Here is a 23,537-nt window from a genome sequence, read left to right as displayed (position 1 = left end):
TCCAGCTATATTTGATAGATTTAATAAGTAACTGCTGGAGATCACAACTGATTTAACAGTCAAGGTGCAGTGCTAGAATGCTTTTCGCTTTGCAGAAAAGTCAGTAGGAAAAATTTCAGATTTCCACACATTTTGATTTATTCAGCTTCAGTAGTGCCAGGTTCTGAACTGAGTTGCTTGCAGTGTGAACTTGAGTAGGAGGAGGTAAAATGTTTTCACCGAAGTCAGTTGCAAAGCTATTTGCAGAAGCAATATTATCTCGATGACAATTAACTTATCCATTTCCTCTCAGTGAGAAGAAAGATCTAATAACGGTGAATCCTTCAGCATCACATGAAATGAGTTTCTGCATTGCAAAGACAAACATGATTTCTGCACCGGACTGTCAGCTTCAACCTCCCCCTACCCTACCAAGGATGGCAAACAAGGTAGTTAAGGCTGCAGCACTTTGCCTGTTAAGGTTTTCTTCCTAGCAGGTTAGTAGTCAGTTATCCCAGTTCAATGGTTTGGTAGTCCTTCTCTGTTGATGGATAACAAAGCGAAGGGTCACACTGCCCTAAAACACTCTCAAATAGGTGACACAAAAAGAGGATTCTCTTCATGTAAGTGAACTAAATGTCTCACAAAAAGTCAGAGAGGTGGTTGTTTTTCTTTGTTATATGAAGAATGAAAGTGTCCTTGTATCTCTGTTAACATGTTGTGGAAATTTTATTTTTTTTTTCAACATCCCGGAAAGATTTCTTGGATTTCATCTAAGCACAATATCTTTTTTCCCCCTTCTTTTCCTGTTTTTTGTTAGGAGCTCTCATTGTCCTCATTACTGTATATCAGAAAACACAGACTCTGTCCCTACTCATAAGAGTGCTATAGGAAGTGAGATGTGACAGATGGAAAAAGACAAACTGATGGAACAAGAAACACTCTGACAACGCCAGTCAGCCTGGCAGTTGGTAGCCTCAAATCACCAGCATCCTAACAACTGTTGTGAAGCTTCTTGTAGGCACTGCAACAAAGGAGAATTTTAAAGCGCATTCTGAAGGAGCAATATAAGCTTACTTTGCAGTTATTTTCTGAAAAATATTAGGTTACAGAGGACAGGTACACAACAGTATAGGTCATCAAGATCAGCACCACAAATATTCACTTGTATCTGACTGTCATACACAGGTTTATGCAGCCATACATCTTATTATACTTTAGTCAAGTGAAATTTACAACCCATATTTTAGAAAAGTCTCTATGAGTGCAAGCTCCCTTCTCTCACTCTTTAAGGAAAATTCCCTCACTGGCATATTTTTAAAAGTCTTGGTAGCAGAAGAAAATGTTAAATTTTGCACTCCCTTTTCAGGATGGTAAGAACGCATAAGTTCAAAAACAGTCAAAACTGTACATATCTTCCTGTTTTATAGGAGGTGATGCGAGAATAGAGAGGTCATGCACCATGCTAAGTATGGGGAAAAATTAGCAACTTACAGTGTTTAAATTCAACATACCTCTGGGATGGTACAATTTCAGCAGTAGAGTTTTTGGGTGGCTTAGGTATTAAGATTTTTGGATGAGGAGGGAGGGATGTTTTCAGGTAAATCTGGACTTCAAAAGCTAATGGATGTGTACAAATGATCTCCTAATCCAAGGAACTAAGACAAGAGAAACTGAAGTCTATGCTGTATAAGCCTACATTTCTGTTTTTGTCATGAACAATTTCCTCTTCTTCAAATTACTGCTGAAAATTCCTGCAAAAAAATACTTGCTAAAACTCTGATACTGTAGCAAATTGCTCAGGTAGTGCTCACTATGAACTGAAAACATCTGTATTTTCAACAGTGACTAGGAAATTTCAATATAACAACTCCAGCTTGAAAACCATCCTACTTCATGGTTGTTTCACATTCCCAAACCTGAACCAACTAAAATTGCTTTTGAAATATGCAGGCTGTGGTGCTTATTTATATAACTGCACATAATTTATAATTGCATGTTTAAGTATTTAGTTTAATACTTGTAATGGCATACATGCATGCATATAGAGAGAGGGAGAGAAAGATAGATATACATGCCTACAAAGCCAGACACCACTCAGTACCTTCAGAATCCTTATAGTTTTACAAAGAAGGAAGGAAAAGACAAGAAAAAAGAAATATGCAGTCCTTTTTACAGTGGCCTACAGAAAACAGAAAATGTTACAATTTTTTAACCAATTTTTTCCCTACAAATGTGCATTCATTGTCAAATCTAACACATTTTATATTGACTATTCCCATATAGTTTCTTTTTGACAGTTCTTTAATATGCTTTTACAATCTGTTATCCTGCAAGGATTGATACCTTATTGTTTCATAAAGCAGTTGATTTCATTTTGTACATCAGATACTGCAAGGCAGGACTTCAATACATATAGTCAGCTCTTAGATCTTACAGTCACCTCCACCTAAATGTCTAAAACCAGCTTGAAAATTCTATATGTATTCACAAGTTTTCTTTCTTCTAGAGCTCTAATCTGCAGTACCAGAGGACTTTGGCAGGGAAGCTAGAGAGGCACTCTGCCTAGTGACAAGAATTTGCACCTGCTGTTTTAACAAGCTTCGCACTTGTACTAGCTGGTGTGCAGAAAGGGGAGTGATGTGGTCATTCCGTCTCCTTACTTCCACATCCCTCTTTGGGGCATGCTGAGGGGAGCTTCAGCTGTCCTGTTTTTCCTCTTTCATTTGTGCTTCAGTCCTGAAATCCATAAAAGGCAGAGAGGTTATCCCTGGTCTTTCTGTAGTAATTTAGCTCAGATCATGCCTGTCTCCATGACTTAGCCTATGTCTCAGGGCCCAATGCCCACTGACTGCAGCAACAGAACTTTCACCCTGCAAGAGCACTTGGATAAGCTCTTGTTGCATCCTATGTACAAGAATATCCTATTTTCCACCTCTTTCCAAGCTAATGCATGGTGGATATTTGGTAGTCCCGAATTTGCATTATTTTGCTGACTTTTGAGGGGATGGGGAGATTGCCTAACTCCCCTAAAATATGTTCCTTATGTATGCTCATGTGCTCATCTTCAATATTTCATCAAACCATATTACTTTGAATAAGATAGACAGGAGGGGTTGTAACTGATTAGTTGCAAGGTTCTGAATCAGTCTGATGGGAAAACACTAAGTGATCAGTGGGGAAGCCTGGGTGACTTTGTCCTTCCTCAGCTGTCATATGCCTCAAGGAATACTGCAGGAAAGTAACAAGGTAAATGAAATAAAGTTCTTTAAAATCTATCCTCCTATTTAAAGTAAGTTACAATGTGTGTACATTTTGCAATGGTAATTTGGCTTTAAAATATTTTATGCTTAAAGTAATTTCTTATCTTGTAAAAATATATAATGGTTCATGATCGATAAATATTACAGACTAAAATGAGAGCAAAATAAATAAAATATGTGATGTTACTGCTGTACAGAGAGGATGAGATTTCTGAGTTTTGCTCTCTGGTCTGTTGTCAGCTTGACTCTATATACTGTCTCATTTACAAAATGTTTACTTAGAACTATTATGAAGTGAACTGATTTTTCTGAGTAAATTTCTTGTAGGAATTAACTTGTTTGAATAAACAAGTGGGGTTTTTTTTGTTCTCTTTCCTTTTCTCTCTATTCAGGAAGACGTTCTGTTAATAAATATGGGGGATTTTCCAGATTATTTTATTTAATTTGTCATTAAGATTGCCGTGTGCATGTTGTACTGTAGCATGTTTTTTTGAACATTCCCTGTTTGAAATTCCGTAGTTTAGTTCTTAGTGCATAAAACTCACTGTAAAGATGGCAAGACTTCTGATATTCTTCCTTCACTGAGTAGACTTCTTACTGTCTAACATCTACTGAAAATATTCATAGCTATTGCAGGCTCCGAATCAGTCACTTGTGATCTGTTTCCTAATGGTTGCATACAGTTCATTATATCTTTGTATAATTCTGTTGTCTGATTATTTGCAAATATATATTTTCATCTATAACACAACTGTCTCCTTCGAGAACACATGCAGGATCACTCTCGAGGAAAAAAGACAACGCAGAAAGAACTGTGTCTTGCAGAATACACCATCTAAGGAGTCTTTCTGCTGTGCCTTTTGCAATCGGATATGTCTGTCACGTATTGGCCTCATAAGCCACCAGCGTGCCTGTAACAAATGTGGATAGAGCCTTCCCAAATCTTCGTTCGCGAAGCCTAGCCATGATGATGATGATGATATATTTGAATGGGTATGAAGTGTACCATCACAGGCATAGTGAATCTAGAAATTTAATAATCATGTGTATATTCACCCTTTCCCAATTACTGAATGTCCAGTCTAAGAATTGTTCCTGGTGCTTCACTTCACCTTGTACCTGTTATAGGTGTATTTCTAGGCCTGAATCAAATAACACATGCAGCTGCTCTCAGATGTACTATTTTGAGAACAATCTCAATACTTTTACTGTTAGACAGTTAACTGGATGCTTCCCTGCATGAACCACTCATTTGAACTGCAATGATCACATAGTAATTGAAATTTCCTATTGAGATAAAGATATATGTAAGCACTGAAACAGTGTATGACACCTTAACTCCATTTCACTACTGAAATGGATCATGTGTTAGAGCTTCCAGTGTATATAACTATTTATAATCTCTCATGGAAATTAAAATAAGTCTAAAGTGGTGAAAAACTACACATGGGCAAAATATCAGATTTATTGCATTATTAGGAGATTTACATTAGCTCTGAATCGTGTAAAACAATAGCTGCTAAGTTAATTGCTAGGAAACTGCAAATGTTCCCTGAAGAATTCAAGTCACACTCATTTTGAGGCAAATATCCCTGGATATTTCAATTACAAACACTCTTGTTGCTTTTAAAAAAATAGATGTTCTACCATACCAGCATTTTCTTGGTTTTACTTTCCTAAATAATTTATTTGTATTCATACAATGTTGGGGGTACTTCTATATCAAACTAATTCAACTGTTATGTTAAGGATTTTAGAAATAGCTGCATTGTTGACAGGTTGTATTAATATTTTCAGATATTTACGTTATAATTTCAAAAATAGATTCATAGCACGGGTTTAACAGAAGTATTTAGAAGTAATTTCCAAGCAGACATCATGCACAACGTCATTTTTATAGACGATTGCTTTAGGTGGCCATCTAGTGGTGCAAATTCTATTGCTGGGAGGAAAGGAGAATGGTCTTGCAGTAAATACAGTGGTTTTTTAACAGCAATAGCCTGTTCTTTCAGATAAGATTGCAAGGGTGTGATATCTTTTGAAGATATACATATTTCAGCCAAAAGGAAATAATCCTAGATGAAGATTCAAATGCAGATTCATAATATTAATTACATAAATACCCAATATAGTAATGGGTTTTCTAGATTAAATTACTTTTACTGTTTATCTACTGTAAATCAAACAGTCTCTTTGCCATGACTGTTTTCTAGTTCTTTATAATTTCTAGTATAAATATTAAAAACCAGATAGAATTTCATGTTCAAATTCGGCATACTTGTTTTTGCCTTTTGGTATGAAGACTTAAAGTTCTAAAAAATCAGGTCCTACATTTTCTGGACAGAAGAAACAAAGACTGTTCTTAGACTCATATAGTCTCTTGTATCTGTCATTAGATTTCTGTTGTCTTAAAAATTAATTTAGTACCACCGGAAAATGTCATTCACCAACTGCCTTAATAACAATGATCTTTGAGAGTGGCACAAGCCAATCCCACAGATTTGTCTCCACTGTCATAGTTTGAGCTGCTCCCCCTGGAGCTGGGAGCTAGAGGTGGTTGGTCTCAGGAGAGTTTCCCCTGAGAGAGCAATCGCAGCTGTTCTTTTTCGCTCCTGTGAAATTAGATATTCACAAGAGCCAGAAAATGTTGGCAGAGAGTGTGAGTGAGATTATGTGTGTGAGAGAGAAGCCGAGGGGCAGACGGGGGCCCCCTGAACCCAGGGGGGGCCTCTGTGCCCCTGTGGCCCTGGTTCGGCCAGGGCTGGAGGTAGTGTGTAGGAGGGTGTGTGTGTTGTGAGGGAGAGACTCACAACCATGAGGTGAGAGGAGGTAGGTATCTGGCCCCTTAAAGGGGGCCAGGCCCTCTTTCCCCCCCCCCCTCCCCCCCCAGCTAGACTGCAGGAATTGGGACAGTTTATAACTGGACTGAGTACCCTGTGGCCAAAGCGAGGGGGCTCTTTTTTCTTCCCCCAATGGCCAGGGAGGCAGTGGTGTGGATTCAAGGCAGGTGAGGCATTGGAACCGAGTCAAGAGACGGGTCAGGAGGCTCGGTTGCCCAGAGAAAGCAGTTGCAATTCATTGCAAAAGATGGAAGAACTCCAGGCAGGAGTGGGAGACGGGCCAGAGGGCTCAGATGTGCCGATGTTGGGTATGGACGTAGCCTACCAAAATTGAAAGCTGCAGTAGCTAAGGAAGAGAGCCAAACCAGCAGGTTTTTCTGGGTAAGGACTTCTGATGAAAACTATTTGGGGTAAAGGACTGAGCAGAGACCCAGAACCTGCAACCTAGAGAGCGAGAATGGAACATCTTACTCCCTGGGAGGAAACCTTCACAAAATCAGGGAGAAAGGACTCAGAGTTTACTCCCTGGACCTTTTGTGATGAAGATCCTGATGATGCAGGTTGTTTCCCTTGCAGCTCAGGATAAGACCTCAGAATGGAGCTGAGGGATGGTGGGGGTGCATGAGAATCCCTTTTCCCTTAAACCCCAGTGAGAGAGAGACTTTTTCACTATCGTCCTGAAGACTTCTCCTGAACTGATGTGGGAGGGTTCAAGGGGTGGTAGGAATTGTGTTAATATTGTATATAATTGCTTTTTAGTTGTATAATATTTATTGGGTAGTAATAAATTGTATATAATTCCCTTTCTCCATACTGAGATGTGCCTGTCTGAAAATTTCTCTTCGATGTTGAGGTAGACTGGGGGGAGGCTTGGAAATTGGAAATTGGATTTTTAGAGGGCTCAAACCACGACAGTGGTTTCACTTATGCATAAATTATAAAAGATGTAAGAAGAGCAAAATTTATTCTGCTAAGTGAAATTGTTTCACAGTAACCAAGGAGGCTGTAGGCACTGCTTCCCCAACAAACCTATAAAATCTTGAAGTGTTGTACAATATTGATTTTTTTCTTTAAGAGTGTGCTGAAGAGACAAGAGGGATAGACTTCCTGCCTGTAAATCATATAACCTTAAAAATCAACAAATCCCTTCTTCCAGTAGGATTTTTAAAAATTTTTTTTTTGGAGTAAAAGAGACGTGTGTGATTGTTCACCTGGGACTTCAAAAATTACTGCTGATTTTATTAGAGGGGTTGCTCGCACAGCTCAGAAATAAGCATAGCTGCCAGACTTTATGATGAATATACATGTTAGTGTTATGTATATTAGGTCTATGCCATGTGGAGGAAAATGCTGCCTAGAAGAAGAGTCTACCTTTGGCCTTCACGGTCCCTGAGAAACAACTTACTGCTGTTCAGGCCTTTTTGAAGATGAACAGGTTGAGAAGAGTTTTATGAGTCTGGAGGGGAGGAGGACTCTGGTTTTCCCAGGTGGAAAAACAGTGGGTTTCCAACTGGGAGGAGAGCTCCCAGAGAACACCACAATTACATGCAAGGTGGAGGGCAGAGTTTTAACAACAAAGATCCTTTCATCCCCGTTTCATTCACTCTCCATAAAGCACCTCATGCTGCACGCCTACCACTGGGTAGGGTCTTCTAGAAGTTACATGTGTGACAGTGCTAATGTGTATCATAATCACTCTGTGAAAGCCCCATGTGATAAAAGAAAGCTTTGTTTTTTATTAAATTTGAAACTATAAGTGCCATGAAGGAAAAGGAAGAAATAACAGAAATGCTTGGTGATGTTCTTTAAGAAGAAAGGCCATCTGGAAGAGGGTTCTGCTTGCTCCTTTTTGGGAACCCACAACAGATGCTGTGGAGTTGGGTCCTGATAGGTCTAGGGTAGGGAATCATTAAGACGGGTGGGGAGAGTCAGATAGTAACTGTTGTGTACAGCCTGTTAACACCCAAGCACTAAGTTTGTGAAGAGACATCCATGAGGTAGTTATGCTGCCGAGGCATGTGGCTTTACCCTCTCCCTCAGAAAGGAAATAGATGCAATACTTCTAGGAGATTGTGAATGTAGGAAGGGTTTTGAGATGGCTCTGATGCCTGCAGGCGGATCAGATCATAGCACTGTGTGACTGAGAGCTTCTGAGGTTTCTGGGTTTGGTTTCTTTTTTTTGTGGTTTGTCTGTTTGTTTGCTTGCTTGTTGTGTTTTTGGGTGCTTGGTTTGGGGGGTTTTGGCGCTTGTTTTTTGTTTTACTTTTTTCTCTTTTGTGGTGTTGTTTAGGGGATGTTCAACTTGAAAGACAGAAGAGCCAGTGTTCTTGGTCACTGGATGTTACAGAGCTTGAAGCAATCCAGAATCTCGTGATTTATCACTGGGACTCCTTTACGATTGGTGTCACAAATTGTGTTACTTGCCCTGTAGCTTCCATCTCCTGTGTGTTTCCTGTTTGAGTAATGACAGGACTTCCTTGTTCATCCAATTAGGTCTCTTACCCTGTTTGCCCGATTTCTTGTTCATCAAGATGCATCATTCTTGAGCCCAGAGGAAGTGATCCTTGAATATCAACCAGCTCTCTTGGACCCCTCTTCCATGCAGGGTCTGCTCCCATGGGATTCTTCCAAGAAGATCCCCTTTTAGCTCTGCTGAAGGTGGGCTGCATTCTTACTGGCTGCCCTGTGTCCTCCTCACGTGAAACTGAGTTCTAAAATCTGATGGTTGCCATAGACAAGTCTACCCCAAACCTTCATATCTCCAGCAAGGCCTTCCTTGTTTGTTAGTATAAAGATCCTCTGCATCCTGTGTCAGGAAGTTGTCCATCAGTGTTTTCCTGAACTGCTTGTGCTTTGCTGTGTTGCTTCTCCAGCAGATTTCAGGGTAGTTAAAGGCCCCCACAAGAACCAATGACTGTGACTTTGAGGATGCTTCAAGCTGCCTGTAGAAGGTCTCATCCACTTCCTCCTTCTGATCAGGTGGCATGGAGCAAACACCCACAATAGCATGACCCTTACCAGCCTGCTCTGAGTCCTTTCATTGCATTATGGATTTGGATTAAGACAGTGGGAATGATGATCGGTCTCCTATGAAATGTGCTACAGGAGCTTAATGACTTCGGTGGGCAAGATACCCCGAAAACATTGTATATAAAAGATGGTATGTTGGCTCTGGGAGCTGCTATGATTCAGTAATAGCTTCTTGAGAAGAGTTATCCTTCCTGACTCAGCAGTGCTACCTTTTGTCACTTTTCTCTCATCAACTGCAGTCCTAAAAATTGCCTTAACAGAAAACACAACCCTGTGGAATAGCAAAATATGTCTTTGGCAATGCCTTTGTTTAGCATCTAAATGCTCAAGAGTTCTCCTGAGAAGAAAATGCTTTTTTTTTGGCCTTATGGTCTCTACTATGTTTTTGCCACACAAGAGGTGAACATAAATAGAAAACATTAAAGAATGTAGCAGATTTGTACTTGGCTTGAAGCAAGAAGAAATGTCTGTTACTAAGCTGTTATTGTCACAACTGTGGTACAACCAACTATGTAATAATAATAAATATGCATTCATCAAAACAAATATAAGAAATTTAACCTCAAAGTTTACTGTGATACTTTATTCTGTACTGCAACTATCAAACACTAGCAGAAAAATGTAATCTAATTTTTGCAATCTAGAGTAGGAACCACAAAAGGCTCCTTCCACCCACTAAGCTACCACATTACAGTTATGAAAATGAGGACAAATCTTGAACCTTGGCACAGTTTGCATTATTTGTTCTTTCGGTGTATGGGCTGGTTTTTCTTCATCCGTATCTCCTATGCTGTTGCTCTTTACTAACTGCTCTTTACATTTATAATGCCATTTCTTTTTACATTGTCTGCTTTAAGATAGCTCTCCCTCACTGATTAAAATAACTACCTCTGTTGAAGTATTACAACTTTAAGTAAAATTATTAGTCTGCTGACTAGAATAATTCTTTATAATGCCGGACCAAAGGGAAGGATAACCTTTTAGAGTTTGAAGTAGCAATGGCAGTACTTAAACTCTTTCTTGACTAGCTCTGCTCTAGCAAGGCTTCCCACTTCAACAACATTCCTAAATAAATTTGGCTTTGGTACCCCACAAATAGGTATAAGTCCAGGCTTTGCAACCTGCAGTAAGGCTGAGTAGCCACTTAGAATTAACAAACACTGGCTATGGTTTTACAGAAAGACTCATGGTGAAGAACTTCATAATCTAGTTTCTTGATAACTAAATTAAAATAATTAGGAAGTGTAAAAGGTGGTTTTTTATGTCTGTGCCTCCCTTGCAAGACAAGGTACCTCAGTGGTATCTTACAACGGGAAGGATGTGTGCCAAGGCAAGGTTGCACCTGCATACTCAAAATCAGAAAGCTGAAGGAGAAACTTCTCTGCCTGAGTGACAGCGTAGAGTTTCTGCCATCCTGAGGTGTGTGTAGTATAGCCATTACCTGCAAACTGTAAAACTTCCACTACCATGTTCTGGCTAAGGGTTAAAAATAAGAAATCCTGTGTAATGATTAAACAGTAGAGCAGTTGCACAGAAAGGCTCCTTGTTCATTGTATGTTACTTTAATTACACACTCAGACATGGGTCTTGAAATGGTCCTTTATACCTCTTTGACTTAATGAACTCCAGCTTTTGCTGGCTGAGTCATTTTGGTGAAGTGTCTTGGTTCCTCATCACCAGCTGATTAGCAGACAAGATAGCAGACTCAGGTGGGTACAGTGTACAGACTACTAAATGGAATCACACATCTAAGAAGGACTTAATGGCATGTGAAAAAAGGAAAAGCATATTACAGTTTCCCTTTGGCTCTGACAACATTAAAGTAATGCTGCTTCTCTAGTAGTTTCCACTGTGATTTATCTAGAATAAAAATGATTTTGAATTGCAAAAGCCAAAGAAAAGACAGAAGAGGGAAAAAAGCAAGGATAAAATTCAATTCCTCCAGTGACATACTTTGCCCTGTGACATGTCTTTGCTGACTCTGCTTTTGTATCCTTGATGTAAAAATGCCCAGTGGACAATCTATTTAACTGGATGAATGAACTTAGAGTGTTATACATGAAACTGAAGAAAGAGCGAGAAAAAATGTCAGTTTGGATACTATCAGGGCACAGTGAGAGCCAGATGCTTCAGGGGAAGTGGAGTCTCCCTAGGGCAGGAGGAGGTGGTACAGGTCCTGTGTGGAGAGGACCTACCCTGCCTACCTCAGTGTGAAAATTAGACTATAAACAGCATGTTGCTACCTAGGCCACTGAAACTACGAGGGACAGAAATCTCACTTTCTGTTTCCATATGTCAGCATAATGGCTTTGCTTCTTCACTCAGAGAAAATGACAGGCTGTGGCCACTTGTTAACAGTTGTTAACAGTTAGGGACAGTTCACTTTGCATGTGATGGATGTTTTACAATTACTAATCTTTAAATTGCAGTAGTGCAGCTGGAGACGAAAGAGGAAGCTACTCAGAAGATAAGTTAATATGACAGTTAATTAAAAATACATAGTTGCCACTTGAATCAGTTCTGTGCTTTTAAGGAGGAATTGTAGGTGAAGGGGAGGTGAGCTTGAAGAAGCGTAGGGAAAGAACTTTGAAGAAGCAGAAAGTACAATTTCTGAGTGGTATAATGGAGGGGAATTGCAAATTACAATGTAGTTCCACTGAGGAAGGGCTCCAAATGCATCTGAGTGAGATCACAGTTTAGAGGCGGGTATTGTGTTGCTTTACATAGTTTAGCTTAACAGGGGGGACAGGGGAGGAAGGCAGTTAGGCAAAAAGTGAGGAGGAAAAGCTGTTGAAGTAAAGCAGAATGAGAAAAGCTTCATGGGACCAGATCCTCTGCCCAGAAGTCAACAAAAATTTTACTAGTGATTTCAAAAAAGCCAGGATCAAAGACCCTGTTGTAGTATCTGCCAGGCAGAACTATGTGCATATTATGTCTGTCAGAGAAAAACATTCTAAGTACAGTCATCTAATTAAACAGATTACCTCTTAGTCACTTAGATGTCAGAAAATTGAGGCAAGCTCACTAAAGGCATGTCACTTAGAAAGATGTGTCATATAAAGAAGTGGATCTCAGCACTTCATCCTTTCCCCCTGCTTGTTCAGTTTTTCAGACCCAAAAGTAATTGTAGAAAATTAGCTTTTAGTCTGTATTTCTACTGTATATTGACCTAGATACAGGCTTGGTTATAATCTGCTGCCAGCCAGTGAGATGTTGAAAGTCTGGAAAGAAAGCACTGCTTTTGCTCCCTTCTGTATTGGAAGACAGGACAGGGCAATGGGCCCTGTCTGAGGGAGCTGCTGGATGTGCAGGTTAGCTGTGCTTTGCAGATACTTAACTCATGGTTTAAAAGGAACAGGTGGCAACTTTTTCTTCCTTGTGACATCAGGATCAATCAAGCTAAAAGGTTGTGGGCTTTTTTGCTTTGGTTTGGTTTTTCTCATGCATGCAGAATATTTTAAAGGACAAAACAACATACTGCAGAAGAGAATCAAAATAAGCCAAGCAGGTTTTTTTTGCCTGGGAAGTAAAATTATTTTAGCAAACTATCTTTTTCTTCTGAGGTTGGTTTTTTTTTTCATTTTTTTAATAGCACACTGAGGTACTCTGTCAAAATTACTGTCTTCTTAGCTTTACCCTTTTTTTGAGGGAAAAGAAAGGTGACAAATCCCTCCGTATTATAGTGTCATCAGAATCTGTACCGGATACACGTACACATCAGTCAGCACAGAAATATGTGGGAGAAGAAAATGCATACCCATCTGACTCCAAGATTTTATTTATTCAAGATTTTTTTTAAAATGCAAATATTATTTAACATATTACCAAAAGGGACTTTTTCTTTCTTTTCTTTTTTCTTCTTTTTTTTTTTTTTTTTTTTTTTTAATTCCAGTTCTTGACTTCATTATTCCGAACAAAGTGCCTTACAACAATGAGTACATCCAAACCAGCATTGTTCAGTACTTCTCAGGTGGTGCTGGAGGTGCAGTGAATAGCCACCAGGTGCTTCCAGAAACAATAGCAGACAATGGGGCGAGTCTCTCACAGGTACTAGGGGAGCTTAGAGGTAGAGATGGAAGTACTCCAGAAATGAGAATCCTCCAACTAAATGGCAGAAGAGGTTACAGATCTAGGGAGGACTGGGTAAGAAAAGAGCAGAAGAAGCCGCTGTTCAGCTGTTGGACAATGTCTAAGAGAATATCAGGCTCTAGATATCTCTTCTTTGAAAAATAAATTATGATTGCACTGTATCCTAAAAAGAGAATTAAATAAACTGCTTTTGACTTAAATTTTATCTTAAAGCAGCTGTTCAGTGTATTAGTTTGTTTAGAAATTATTAGTGCATATACATCAATAAGAAAAATCTGTAAGTCAACAGAGTACAGCAGAGTCCTTATTTATTAATAAGCAAGACATATTTCTTACCACAAAATTCAATGAAATTCAATGGAAAGTATTCCCAAACAAATAACATGTACTGTGCGCACAGCCTGCCAAATGCAATCAGTGTTGGGCTGTCAGGATACAGACTGAGCAAGAACTTGCTCCATGACTAGACTTCACAAAATCCCTGGGCAGATCCACCAGCAGCGTGTTGTTTATACGTTTTATAAAAAAGATAGTTTAGGACTGCTCCTGTAACTGCCCTGACTGAGTATTGGAAGGTATTTTTCCTAGGTTTGTAATTTTTGCTGTGCATACATGCCCTAGCTTAAATTCAAGTTCTCTGTGAGGATTGTTCTAAGAACAGTGTATAGCAGAAATCTAACCTTGAGTAGCACTGTAACAAGGAAGAACAGCCACATTTTACCCTTTGGGATAGACAAGAGCTATGATGCTGAAGCTGTCACAAAACTGCAATCTATTACAAAGTTGAACCTAATAAAACTGCCTTCATGTTTATACCAACCGTTTAATGTGCAGCTAATGAGAGCCAGATTCCCTGTTCAGTGGATGCAACATTATCTCAAGATGAAGTTCAAAGAGCATTAATAGAATAGAGAATTTCCTGAAGACAAATGAAAAAATAATTCAAATTTCATATACCTCCCAGTATCTCACTTCCCAATCACAGAAAAGGAAGATAGGAGTTCAGAAGGGAAGGATAGCAAAGGATGATGTATTTCACAGAATCATAGAATCAACTAGGTTTGAAAAGACCTCTAAAATCGTATGACCAAACATCACCTTGTCAAATAGACCACAGCACTAAGTGCCACATCCTTTTTTTTCTTAAACACCTCCAGAGACGGTGACACTGCTGCCTCCTGGGCATCCCATTCCAATGCCCAATCACCCTTTCTGTGAAGAATTTCTTCCTAATGTTCAACCTAAACCTCCCCTGGTGCAGCTTAAGACTGTGCCCTCTTGTCCTATGGCTGATTGCTGGCGAGAAGAGACAAACCCCCACCTGAGGGCGCCCTTGAGGCTCCTCTTCTCCATGTTAAACACCCCCACCTCCCTCAACCGCTCCTCATAGAACTTGTGCTCCAGACCCTTCACCAGCCTCTTGCCATTCTTTGGACACTCTCCAGCACCTCAACATCCTTTGTAAATTGAGGAACCCAGAGCTGGACACAGCACTCGAGGTGCAGCCTCACCAGTGCCGAGTACAGAGGAACAATCACTTCCCTGATCCTGCTGGCCATCCTATCCCTGATACAGACCAGGATGTCCTTGGTCACCTGGGCACACACTGGCTCTTGTTCAGCTGCTGTCAGTCAGAACCCCCAGGTTCCTTTCTGCTTGGCTGCTCTCCAGCCACTCTGTCGCCAGCCTGTAGAGCTCCACGGAGTTGTTGTGGCCAAAGTGCAGGACCCAGCACTTGGCCTTGTTGAACTTCATACTACTGGATTTGACCCATGGATCCAGTCTGTCCAGGTCGCTCTGAAGAGCCCTCCTGCCTTCCAGCAGATCAACACTGCCCCCAAACTTTGTGTCATCTGCAAAGTTGCTGATGGTGGACTCAATCCCTTCATCCAGATCATCAGTAAAGATATTAACCAGAATGGGGTCAACACTGATCCCTGGGGGACACCAGCAGTGACTGGATGCCACCTTAATGCAGCAGCATTCCCCACCACTCTTTGGACCTGGCCGTCTGCCAGTTCTTAACCCAGCAGAGAGGGCACCTGTCCACGCCACGAGCTGCCAGGAGAATGCTGTGGGAAATGATGTCAAAGACTTTACTGAAGTCCAGGTAGACACATCCACAGCCTTCCCATCATCCACCAGGTGGGTCACCTGATCCTAAAAGGAAATCAGGTTGGTCAGACAGGACCTACCCCTCCTAAATCCATGCTGTCTGTAGCATACCTGCATTGTCTGCAGATTTTGCACTGGATGGTTAGATAACTTAAAATATCACAGTCTCCTTGGCTTGTGCTCCTTTCCTCACCTCTTCCACTTCTCAACACTGCTCTGACAATGCTGGCAGTGTGAAAGGGATATCACCATGTGGCTGTCCAAATACTAGAGTTTCAGCTGCAGGTGTTGTGTCAGAGTATGTCAGGAGAAAGGGAGACACTTTGACTGCTGATGTGTTAAAGTGATCCTTAGATGCTGCAAACACTTCTAGGGGGCTTTGGCTGTCAGATCTAGACAAAATAAGGCTGGAGTTCAGCTGTGATGACTGGTAGTTCCAGTCTAATTAAATTATTGAGAAGTGGGAGAGCGATGAAAGCTATGACTTGAAGGCCTAATTTCAATTACCCATGATTAGACTATATGTGGAATGTTTCTGAATTTCAAATTCACATCTGTTCATTGACTCATGCTAATTTCATCTGGGTCTGTGAATCTGTCTTACGAAAACACTTGCTTGCCAGGTTAGCAAGCTGCAGAATCTGTGTTCTTCCAGAACACAGGTTGTTCCTATGGTTAGAAGCCATTAATTTTTGGATCTCAAGGCAGCATGTTCCAGAGAGTATGGAGAGTTTCTAGGTTCCATTCCCCTTATTTATGCAACAGACTCTACTCATGCCTCATATCCAATATGACAAATCATGGTTTTGTTGCATATGAAGTAAAAATGCAGTCTTATCTATTGTCAAAAACTTTAATATATTTATATGTTGCTGTCTCTTCACACAGTATTTTACCATCCCTGAAAACATTTCAGATTTTAGGATTAGTTGCACCTAAGGAAAGAAAAAATCTCTATTCATACTGTAGTGTGACTTTTACTATGCTACTTTGATGAGAAGTCGTTTGAATAGCTATTGTTTCAGGTCAAGAAGTCATATTTGGTATTGGCTATCAAAAGATAAAAAGGAGAAGGAGCAGTGGGCACATCACTTGGCCCCTATTTAAATTGAGAGTGAGAGAACATCTACAAAATTAAAGTGATTTTTTAACTATACTATTAATTTCTTAATGCCTTTCATCTTCAAGAGACTAGAAATATGAACTAACTTGGTGTATCTTGAACGCTGCAAGACACAAGAAAATCATTGTGACACAGGAAAGTGAATAAAACATATGCAGTATCTAATACTCATGACTGAAAATTGCATTTTCACTAAAATCATTACGACTTTTGTGAACAATCTTTTCCCCTTTATGAACGAAACAGCCATACAGAATCATGTGTTAACTGTATTTTCAACCTTGATATGTTTTATGCATGTATCATCTCAAGTTTGTATAATCATGGCGTTATTCACAGAGACCCAGTAATTTTATACTTCACCAACAAGTAGAATGTGCACATATCATCTTTGTGACCGAGCTCTGATTGTATTGAGAAGGAAAAAATTTTTTTGGATGCTAAAGGTTTTTCTGACATTTTTATGGTCAATTCTAAAATGTTTTTGCATAATAAAGTAGCACCAGAGATTTTGGTCATGCACATGGGATTGTAACTCACTTGTATTCACTCTGGGAAAACAATATGACTGATATTTTGGGTACAGAACTTTTTTATTTTGTGTCTGAAATGTCAGCATTATTACTGGTCCTTCTGGGATAAAATGTCTGCTAATATTGCTGGAATCCTTGAAGTTACCTTTGTATGTGGAAGGACTACATACTTGGCCTATAAAATCTTTATTTAAACACGTTGTACAGTATCAAATGATATCATTTTATTGTAATTGCTGGTTATCCACCTAGAATAAAAACTCCTGGAGCACCTGATTCAAATTATATTCAGAATGCACTTAAATCTCAAGAAAGACATTTCCTTATTTAAAAGCTTACTCTTAACTTGATCACGCACTGGACTGAGAAAACACAGAGCCAAGGATGTCTAAATACAAAGCATGTAAGTGTCTCATCAGAAAGATTCACTATGATTCAGACATTAATTTTCTGATGAACATATTTTTCCTGAACATTTTCAGGCAGTGAATTCACAGGATCAAGGTACTTTATAGTTTTATTAAATGTAAGTGTCACCACCATGAGATGCTCTCTATACATCCTTGCGAACACAAGGAGAGCACAGTGTATGGATGGGTAGGAACAACACCTTTTCAGACAGAAGTGTGCAGCTTTTGCCCCTCTGCTCTGCTGCATTGTATGGTGTGTCTGTCCAGGCATTCTGGGAACAGTGGGTGGTATATAAGCTGGAGGGCATACTGAAAAATCTCCAGCCCATGTAGTAGGGGTTTTGAATTTGAACTGCCTCACTGGGTGAACAAAAAGCAAAAGAAGAAAGAAAGAAAGAAAAAACATCCCCAAAGTCAGATGTATCGTAATAAGCTGCTTGAAATGAGATCATGACAAAAACAATCTGGACCACAATCCATCTACAGAATGCTATAAATAAATCACATAGGGTTTAATTCCAGCTTTCCATAGCTGGCTTCTCTGTCAACGCAATGTGTTTCTGTCAATATGGTTAAAAAATGCATTCTTATTTATCAGTAACACCACATACAAATATTACCTCAAGAATATAATAATTTACAGTGCTGTGCTTTTGGATGTTGTCTCATAATTAGGAACGCTGCTTCTAAAAGAAGATACTAAACGTTATCTTTCTCTAATCTGAAAAGGTCTCTGTAAGGTACTCTGAGTGTCTAGTCTCTGGCAAGGATATTTAAAGACTTTAAGGTTCACTTGCTGGTTGGTAATGGTGTGTGTAAGCAGTTAGGCTTATCCAGTCGAGGGACTATGAAAACAGACCATTTTGTGCACAACTGGGTAAAACAGATCTTTTGAGTACATGATTGGCCCATACTGACTGATCACATGCATAACTGGTAATGCTGAATTTATATAAGCAAAGAACATGCAAAAATTTGTAACACATGCGTCATGTCCTATCTCCAGAGGACTTAAATCATGCCTCATTTCAGGAACGTGGTGGCTTCATAAAGGAGACAAATTACAAACTCTCTCTATGTTTCAGAGAGAGAGAGAGAAGGATCTTTTCTCTTCCCATTTATTCAAGTGTACTTTTTCATAACAAAAAGCAAGCCCTCTAGCATCATGTTTCCCTTCTTGTTCATGTCAAGTTAGTGAGGATGTCCTTGCCTATTTTTTAATTATGTTTCTCCTCTAAGTTTAAAACATCAAGTGAGACACCTATAAGGCATATTTTTCTTGGCCATAATTTAGAAATAGTAATTCAAGCTGTTAGCTTCAAAATGTCATGTAATGTTATAATCAGTCACTTTTTCTGTACGTAATACAATTGCTCTTTCTTGGAAGTAAATAGAATGTCGTATCCTGTCAATTTTACTTTCAAATAGCAATGACAAACTATTTACTGAATATTATAAATCTTTATGTAAGCCATTACCAGTCAGTCAGAATTAATTTTATTTACCTATCAATCCTTGAAATGATAAGCAGATGGAAGAAAGCATGCTTCTGTATGTTTGCATGTCAATCATACTTAGCATCATTCAGACCTGTTTATTTTTGTGATGGGTTTATTAATATTGTTTTGCATGTACATCAACTCAATTAAGAAAGTTAATGAGTGTACAACTTATTTCTACAATTTTCTTCAGGTATCAAACATTTTAGTTTCTTTCAGGAAAGGTTTCTCCTAGCATAACTGTATCATTACAGCAGTGTCAGGACTTCTGTTATATTCCTTTTTTCCCAGCATTTATATCAACTGTAAATAATTCCTTCTGTGTAGAAAATTTGCATTTAAGTTCTCATCTGTTTTTTAGAAAGAAGAGTTTGTGTGTGTGCACTTATGTGCCCCTTTTCTTATGCAGTCAAGGTGAGAAGTACAGTTAAATGTTTACTTTTCTATTTTTAATATTTTATAGAGTTCTTCCTGCATTTAACAAGATAACTCTGGACACAAACCAAATACACAAGAGCTTACTCTCTGCAATTAATTGGAAATCTGTTATTACCATAAGTGCCCTCCCTTTCATTTCTTCACCTTCACATAGGGGACCTGAGATAAATTTGTGAAAGGACTTACCCACCTAAGGCAGGAATTATCAATACCATAATTACTGATAGAAGATGTGGGGTTTGCTGTTTCTAGTTGAAAAAGATTGGTCTCTTATTTCAGCTGGCTACTTTGAGCATGAGGTCATTAAATCAAAGGTTGAGAGCATCACCAGCTTCCATGGTAGGCACATAAAGAGATTGGCTTATACCCTCTGTAAAACTTCGGCTCAGGTTGGTGTAGCACAGGGTCAAGTTCCTAAGCTTGAGAGAGATGAGTTTGCTCCCCTCACCTCACTTTAGACCCAATCACGGAAATAATGAAAGCTTCTTTCTAATGCATAGATTGGTCTTTAACTCTATGGTTGTGCTGTTTGTCCACTGTGTAGGGTCCTGGAAGCCCAGCTGTGAATTTTGGATTCCATTACTGGGGCTGGATGAAAATAAGAGCTTCAGGCTTCAACACTGCAATGCCTAAATCCTACGTTGAGACTAAACAGAAGAGGTGTCATGCTGACTTTTTTGAGCCCAAATGCAACATTTCCACAAAGATAATTTCTACATGACATGAAAGTAGTTCCTCTTGAAACATTCAACATGCTGAGTAATTCCCTTATGTTTGGTTTAGGGTTAGCATACCGAGCTTCTCCTTGTCTGAGTTTGGGTCTCTGTGAAAATTTCCATGACACACTGTTTTTGAGTTGAGACCCTAGCCAAGTCTTCTTAAAGCATTTTACAATGGTCAAAATAGATGTAAATTAGATCAGAAGGAAATCTGACAGCAGTCCTACTCTTTTTTGTATTATTATCTTAGATCTGAACCTTGAAACTCCATTAGGATAGTATGTAATTTTGCTTATCCACCAGCAGTCATTCCATTACTGCTACAGATCTCTTGAGGAACAGGGAATGCCCCGACTACCACTGATTTCCATCATGCTCTTTTAATGGATGTGCCATAGTTGCCAGAGATAGCAAGAAGCAGCTCTGAGAACCTTGAATCAATACCTGGATTCAAGATTCCATTTTAGACCACAAATACTACAGGACAGAGGCAAGTGAGAACTGAAGTGTCTGTTTTCAAGGGTTGAGAGGGGGAGACAGGCAGGCTAAAAGCTGAGGTAATTGATGAATCCATATCAGTAAAAAAAATAATTACTGTCCTTGAACTGCACAGTATGAATGTGAACACACAGACCAAAGAACTGGGAAGGTGATCTAATCAGAAATTATTTCTCCTTTAACGCATAGGAAAGTACACAACATATTTTCTATGTATGTGTGCATGTATATGCATATTATTTTGGATCAGTCCATGTATTTATATATTTTTCTCTGTGGAAGACTCACAGTAGAGAACTCCACAAAAGCATAAAGAATGTAACATTTAGCTTCACGAGTCTAAAGAGACAGGACTGAGATCCCCGTTACATACATAAATGCCCTGGGGTAAAGAGAGAGAAATCTTTCAATATCTCCATTTTCATAGCAGATGGTAGAAAGCACTTAGACATGATGATTCTTCCTAGACATGCTAGCATATGCTGTGGAATTGCCCATACAGAAAAGCCTCGCTCATTGCAAATCTTGCAGGAGCTATCACAAACAAAGCACATCAATTAACATTTGCTTATTATGTGACTGTGTGCATGTGGCAATTCTCTATTTTTATTTCATACATTAGGCCCATAATTTAGTCTGGATGACAGATATGCCAGATGAAAGTCTTGGTGCTTAGAGTTCTGCTGTTTTCCTTTTATTTTTAAATAGGAATACTTACTTCTTTTCTATTTCTTTCTGTCTCCATTCTTTTTTTTTCCCTTATATTTCATAGCTGTCCAATGTTTTGAGGCTTTTTGCTAAACCCCTATCTATAGCAGTTATTTTGACATGATCTCAGAGTTTGAGGGATGCAGTGCAAACCATGCAGGCAGCAGCCTGACTATATTGTAGCTCAGTGAACTTTGGCACAGGTTAGACTTTTAAAGCAGTTTCTACCATTATATCAACAACTCACAGGCATGCAAGTTATGCTTACCTGAGACTTGCACCTGCAAGAAGACACATGTCTTAGGAAAGGCATAATCCAGATCAAAGACAATTAATGTATCCCAGAGGACTAGAGACTGCTTGTATGTAGTACAACAGAGACCGCACATCTGTAGAAGCAGCGTCTTCTGAGCAGAGGAATAGAAGGGACAACAGAGGTCATTAATTCCCAAAGTCCTAGTCAACTGTGTAAAAGATTGATATGAATCCACAGGACATATGGTCTGTGGACGTCATGGCAGTGTCAGAGCAGAACCTCGTGGGCCAGCAGAACGTGCATTGTTACAAGAACAGTATTATAAGGGAGAGAACTCAAGTGCTATTTCTTGAAATACTGAAAATTTGTGGTATGCTTAAATAAAAGTCATGTTTTGTGTCTGCAAAGAATTGTTATTTCAGTAAGGAAATGGATAGAACACTACCATAACAACATTGCTGATTTCATTTCCTTCCTCAAAGCGGAATATTCGTTGCAGCGCTCCTTCTGTGTTTCTGATACATGCAACCAGCACACCGTGCATCTCCTTTGGGACTTCACTTGCACTGCTACCTTAGTCTCTCCTTCTGAGAATTGGTGGTGAAAAAAAAAGCAGTAAAATGTTGCATCAAGCCCAATACTTCACCTTAAAAATTGCATCTGCATGCAGCAGCTGAACAATAAAAAGTGCTCACTTACCATTGTGGTTTGAAACTTTCTGCCAGATATTTTCTACCAATACAAAAAGTTTACGGGGTAAATGATTGTTGGTTACATGTTTACATTTAGGCGTGTCTGCTGCAAAAAGCAAGTGTGATACTCAGAAATATGCAATTGCTGTGTGATAATATATACAATGATCTTTGTGCTGCCCTGGATCTCTGTGGTCCATTCCTCTGAGACCCTTCTTGCAAGTAACATATTTCTTAATCCTTAGCAATGCTTTCTGCAAGGAAAAGCTGAGTGTGAGAGAGGGTTGTTTCATACAGTGCACAGCAGTTCAAGGGGGAAAAATTGCATCCAATGATCTTACTCTAAAATTTCCTCTAAGGGGGTGACTGAATGTTGATGACATCACAACTTCTGCATTGAACAATGTGACTAAGAGCTTTGAATAGTGCGATAGAACTAAACATTGTTTTAAGCTCACAGAAAGCATGTACTTCTGTGTGTCATTTTTTCTTCAGCTACTATTTTGAGAACCTACAGAGGAACAAGAATTTGCCAATGCAGTAGGAGTTGCATAGTCTTACTGGTAAGAAAGAATTTTAACAAGACAGTTGATGTAGATGATAGGGAGAAGGACCTGATTTTTGATTTCCTTTCCTTTATAGATTTCTCTCATACTTCCCATTTCCTTGCCATTGGTGAGTGTTATTTCTGTCAATAATTTACTTTAAAAACAAACAAACAAACAAAACGCCACTACCCCCAAACAAAAAAAACCAAAATGGTCAACCAACCAACCAACCAACCAAAAAAAACCAAAAACCAAACCAAACAAAATAAACGCCCAGAACTAGAAAGCAGACTGGAGAAGGAAACAGCCAGACAAGACTGAAGCCTGGAGATTTCTTTGAAAAAGGATTCTTTATTTGCATTAATCAGGAGAAAGCTAGAATTCTCTGTTAACTAAGCTTAACATCTACTTCATTTGACTAATTGGTTTAACTCCTTTGCAGTTCCTACTCATTTCCAGCTTTGGAAATACTGTCTTTCAGTCAGGGATTAATTTTGCTGACTAGTAGAAAATTGAATCCACTTTTCTGAGCTGTCTGATGTGCAAGCACATTTTCACAGGCTGAGAGGAAAAGAGCCATTAAAATATTACAAACCTCCATACTGAGCACAGGTTTGGGAACCTGGGGGAATGCAGGCAGTGCACTAAGTCAAGCGCCTGTAATTTGAGCTCTTTCACCTTCCATGAACTCACTAAATTGCTTTGCCTTTCTGACCAACCTCAGTGCTTTCTCCATTGAGCAGAGCAAGTATTTCCAGGAAGAGAAAAAGAAAAAGAAAAAGAAAAAAAAAAAGAAA

The sequence above is a fragment of the Corapipo altera genome, unplaced genomic scaffold, assembly GCF_003945725.1.
Source record: "Corapipo altera isolate COAL_440 unplaced genomic scaffold, ASM394572v1 61281, whole genome shotgun sequence".
Lineage (NCBI taxonomy): Eukaryota > Metazoa > Chordata > Aves > Passeriformes > Pipridae > Corapipo > Corapipo altera.
Note: the sequence above shows the minus strand (reverse complement) of the source record.